Here is a 6034-nt window from a genome sequence, read left to right as displayed (position 1 = left end):
CTCAGCATATGACATTGCGTACAACCATCCATTCATAATAGAAGCAGCCAAGTAGAACGCCATCTGGAAGTTAAAGCTCCCTAGCCGCATTAAAGCATTTCTATGGTTGGCCCGTCACGAAAAAATTCTGACGAACAGTTCAAAAGCTCGAAGAGGCATGACAGACGACAGCTACTGCCACATTTGCAGGGACAAGATAGAAGATGCCAACCATGTATTGAGAAAATGCCCAGCAGCAAATTTGCTATGGTCCAAGGTCTTACCATCATTCCATGCGAACACTCTAAACGTAAGTTTCAAAGAATGGTTGGACCGTGGAATTTCCAGCAAAGGAAACCATCTTAGATTGGTGAACGACAACGTGATATTTGCAGTGACAATTTGGCATGTCTGGAAGTGGAGGAACGAAGAGATATTCAGGAACTCAACCCAACACCTCCATTCCAAGGTTGCGTGGATAAATTCCCAAGTAGAAGATATAACAGCAGCCCTTGGTAAAGAATCGTCCCCACTACCCTCAATTAACTCGTATAAATGGGAAAGACTAGTCTGGTCCAAACCCGAAGAGGGAACGATCAAAATCAACTTCGACAGAGCAGCTGACCTGATATCCGGCAAAGCAGGTTGCGGTGGAGTCATGAGGGACTCCCATGGATCATGGAGAGGAGGGTTTATCTGCAACATAGGTTCTTGCCCTCCATTACAAGCTGAAGCATGTGCACTCCTCAGAAGTATCCAATTGGCAAATCATATGAAAGTAAAGAGAGTCATCTTCGAGGGCGACTCCCAGGAGCTTGGAGCTGCATTTAACGCAGGCGCAATCGTCAACAACGTAATTAGCAATATCATAAATGCATGCAGACGCGAGTTAACGCAGCTTGATGAATGGAAAATAAACACCATTCCACGTGAATCCAATGCTCCAGCCGACTCCATGGCAAACTTTGCAAAGGGCTACCCTAGAGGTGTTCACATTATTCACGAACCACCAGTAAGCATTCTGAACCTGTTTGAGCAGGATTGTGCAGGCCTCCCGAAATGGCGCTTGTTGTACAACTCAAGTTGAGTCCTTTGTAATTTTTGTTATCTGGGCTTCCCCCTTCCATCTTAATAAAAAAAAAAAAGGAACGTAGGGAAGAATATATTTTATTAGGAATTGTATTACCATATTTTAAAATATTAAACAAACCTTAATAGTATATGAGTGTTTTGGGCGGAAAGTTAAAATTAAGGATTTTGTTCTTATTAATAATATAGATTGCATTGCAAGGAAATATATGTACTGTATTATTACGATTAGTAATTTTAATCTAGAATTGTAATACGAATAGGAACATATTTTGATGCATTACAATATTATTAGGAATTGTATTATCATATTATAAAAATATTAAGCAAACCTTAATAGTATATGAGTGTTTTGGGCGTGAAGTTAAAATTGAGGATTTTGTACGTTTTTATTAATAGTATAGATTGCATTGTAAGGAAATATATGTACTGTATTATTACGATTAGTAATTTTAATCTAGAATTGTGATACGAATAGGAACGTAGGGAAGAATATATTTTACTAGGAATTGTATTACCATATTTTAAAATATTAAGCAAACCTTAATAATATATGAGTGTTTTGGGTGGGAAGTTAAAATTGAGGATTTTGTTTTTATTAATAGTATAGATTGCATTGCAAGGAAATATATGTACTGTATTACGATTAGTAATTTTAATCTATAATTGTAATGCGAATAGGAACGTAGGGAAGAATATATTTTACACGTTGGCACTACTGCCAGTATCTACTAGCACTCGTCAGACGACCATACCCGTTATATCCATAGCTATGACCATGGCGTCTCTATGAGGTCCTTTTCCTAGTGGCAAGTCATCATCTGTGAAGGTAATCGGTTACCGACACACCCTCTTCACCTGTTCCGCTCGTCCATAGATAGCTCCGACGTATAATTGTCGTGTCCAAGCTTTCCTCGACCCAATCGAGTCACCTCCTTCAGGTCCTCCGACGATCATGTTGATTACATTTTTACCCTTCCACTTATCCTCCTTTTCCTCCGGATTCGGCTGCTTCCCTTTATCACGGTTATCTCCTCTTGTCTGATCTTGGTTCCCCCGCTGCCACGGCGGAGCCTGTCGCCATTGTGTCGGGGTGCTCCTTTGAGTGATGGCTTCTATATCTTTTTTTAAGAAATCACATTCCTCGGTTGAATGCGTGGCCGACCGGTGTAACCAGCAATATTTGCCAGTTCCTGAAGTCTGTTATATGGTTGGGGGCATCTTAATCGGTTGCACTTCCTTGCGCGATGGAGCCTATACCTCCTGGACCACGACGGGCTGTTGTGGGAAAGGTGGGATGCCCACTCTTTCAAAGTTCCGACCAACCTCTTGTCGTCCTAGCCGACTTTTATCGAATCTCCCCACGCGGGATTCTTCAACGCGATGTTTCTTAGATCGCAACGTCCCTCCTTCCTGAATCCTTTTCAGCTTTACTGCATCTTCGGTGTCAGCGTGGTGATTAGCCCTTTGAAAGGCTTGGCCGTATGAGGTCGGCCACTCCGTATGAAGGTTAGTGTACAACTTACCTAGCCTTAGGTTTTCCATGAACAGGACTAGACCCATCATCTAGGTCGTCCACCGTCTGAACTTCCTTCTGCCACCTTGCTAGGTATGACCTAAGTGACTCGCCCGGGTCTTGCTTTACTCTGGATAAATATATGAAGTTCTTCTTTGGGCGCAAATACGCAGCGTAATTGGTTAAGAAGAGCTGGGCCAACTGCGTGAAGCCCTAAAAGGAGTGCTCGGGTAACTTCATGCACCACCTTTGCGCCGAGCCGGTCAGAGTGGTTAAGAAAACTTTACACATCAGCGGGTCTTCGGCTCCATGGATCTACATTCGGGCTTGGAAGCTGAGTAGGTGTTCTCGAGGATCTCTGGACCCGTCATACGTTAGGTTCTCGGGTAATTTGATCTTCGCTGGGGTGCGGAAGGACATAATCTCGGGAGAACGATCGTGCATGCAAGAAAGGCTGGGCATCTTCCATGTTCCCGTTCACTTGTTTCTGCAGAACTCGCACCTATCGTGCCAACGCGGCAACATCCTCTAGATTCTAATCTGGCCCTAGACGCGATTCGCCACTACTTTCCTAGACCGAGTGTTCTTCGATACGTCTCTGCAGCTCGTCATATCGTCGCTTGCGCCCATTTCTAGGCTCCTCAGGAGTTACTTCCCTCTGATCCTCGTTCCTTGGTATCTCTTGGTTCGACAGCCTGTTGAACACATTTGCCGCTGCCCTCGCGATCTTGATAGAGACCGGTGCGAGGCAACTAACTTTTTTTCGCTGTTGGCGAGACGAACCTTGCTTGTTGACCCTCCAAGGGTCCTTCTCTCTCTCGGAGGCGAACCTCTCGCTCGTGAACCTCCACCAATCTGGTGAGCATTCCCAAAATCCCTAATTGTTTCGGTCGTTCCTGTGCGATCGGAGCGGGAGGTGTGGGTGCCTCTTCCACTCGAAACCCATTAACAGGAGGGTCCTCCGCTTGCCTTTGCGCACTTTGGGCTCGGGATTGATTGAGCTGCTCTCTCAAGTCTCCGTTAAGGGGCTGAGATAACTGCTCTTGCAGGTCTCTCCCTTGAGAAACGGTCTGTCCCGCAGTACCGTTAGCTTGTGCTTGAACCTGTGTTCTCCTTTGTCCTTGACCTTGACGACTCCTCGTGGTTACCATTGCTTTGTGTATCTTTCTTAGTCAGTTAGAATCTACATAGCCTTTTGATCGATCCACACAAACGGCGCCAATGTTGGTTTTATCTCTCACGGAATGGTCGAACGGCAGACCAACACCACCGAAAAATTGACTAACACTATCGAAAAAATAGAGTAACCTTTCGGCCCTCTTTTGATTGCTTGATCGCTTTGAGTACAGTGAGTTGCTTGTGAGTGCGCTATATTGCTTCTTGTCTCTCTCGAGACCTAAAACCCTATTTATACAAGTTATGAGGGATCTCTCCCTTAGGAAACTACTAAATTATATTAGATACTTTTTCCTTATTACATTTTGGGTACTTTCCTAATCTATCTCGACCTTCCTTCCATATTTCTTGCCTTCCACCGCCGAATTCTTTTAAGAAACTCCGTAACTGCCTGCCTTACCTTATTCTTTTTACACTGCCTTCCCTGCACCGCCTTTCTTGCCTCGGACCTGTACTAGGTCGGTCAGGTCCGACTTATACTCACTTTGATTTTCTACTCCGACCTCTTTTCCATGGTAATTAATCTTCTCAATAGCTATGTTCAATCACTATGAGTCTAAGATCTTCAGGTGCCTTGTCACCTTTCCTACGATCCTCCAGTCGATCGGTCGGTGGTTGACCGAGCTCCGCCCCGTCCTTCTATCTTCCTCCGAGCCCTCTCTTTCTCGGCATTGGTCGTCCCTTTCGTTCAGGCCGGGCTTCTATCCCCGAGCCTTATTCTATCCCCCATTATAAATAATTCTAAACACACACATATATAAATAAATTATACACACACATACATATATGCACACTACATATTGTTCAATCATTAAATAAATAATTTAATTAAAATTTATTCCTAAGAATGTATAAAAAAATTAAAGCTAGATCTAAATAAAAAATATAAATAAAAATTTTAAAAATATATACATATACATTAGCTTGATTTCAACACTATTGTGTGTGGTTTAATTTACTTAAAGATCTTCTGTAAAAAAAAAATAATAATAATAAAGTAGAAAGGGGATAAAAATTAAATCTAGATCTAAAAAAGGGACATAAATGAAAGTTCTAAGAATATATACATACCTTAGCTTGATTTCAACACTATTGTGAGTGGTTTAGTGAAAAATCTTCTGCAAAAATGAAGAAATTAGTAAAAAGGGGTAAAAAAGAGAGGAGAAAACTGGTTTGAAAACTGATCTGGAAATGAGCTGGGGAGATATATATAAAGGACTTTCCGACCACCTTGTAGTGGTAAGAAACAAAGAGCCACTTTTTAAAAATTTAAAATGTTTTAACTTTTCGACCACCCTAGTTGGAGGTCGAAATTTCCGACCACCATTGTGGTCACTAAACCATTCAGATCGAAAATAAAACTGGCCAAATGATTTAATTTCCGACCATATCTAAACGGTGGTCGGACGTTTCAGACCACTTTTAACAAAATGGTCGGAAATTTCGACCACTTTCTGACCACTTCACACCTCGACGAAAAAATGAAAAAAAAATCATTTTTAACGACCATTTTTTTTGGTGGTAAGAAATTAGCTGATTTCCGATAGTGATTCCTAGTTGCTCAAGTTTTTAATATTTGCATAATTGTATTCTGGGAATTTAGTCGATATATTTAGAGTTTATATGCTTTTGGATATTGTTTAATATAGAATATGTTTATGCCCTTTGATATATATTCAAATTCATAGCCGTGTTTAAATATATACATGCATATATTTCTACTGCTACTACTGTGAATATAGAGTTCTAAAATTGTGAACATAGAGGTTTTAAATTGAAAACATGGACATGGGTCAACCTTGGTCCATAGCATAATTTGCCATAAGAGACACTTTAAACTTGTACCATACTCAGACTAATCATTTTTGCACAGAGCTGACTTAATTAAGGGGCAAAGTGCAATGTGTAAAATTCCTTGCCCAACATTAAAACAGAGTTTGTAATCATTTATTACTACTACTACTAGCCTGTAATCACTTAGCTTAATATTACTACTACTAACAATATAGGAATTGAATTAAAATTTTAATTTTTTCTGTGTTGCAATGTTATTAAACAATTTGATAAGGTAGGAGTATATCTTTGTCCCAAAAAAAAAAACACAATGTATAACACTTTTAGCACGAAAAAAAGTAGATCAAGAATTAAGGATATAATTTTGATTTACACATATAAGAGTTTTAGATTATTATTATTATTATTATTTTGAGTACTATACAATGCAGTTGTAAACACAAAATTTTGAATAATATATTTTTGAATTCAAAACATGGT

This window comes from Ipomoea triloba, chromosome 8 (assembly GCF_003576645.1).
Source record: "Ipomoea triloba cultivar NCNSP0323 chromosome 8, ASM357664v1".
Classification (NCBI taxonomy): domain Eukaryota; kingdom Viridiplantae; phylum Streptophyta; class Magnoliopsida; order Solanales; family Convolvulaceae; genus Ipomoea; species Ipomoea triloba.
The sequence above is the reverse complement of the archived record's forward strand: the minus strand, read 5'-3'. Positions refer to the sequence as shown.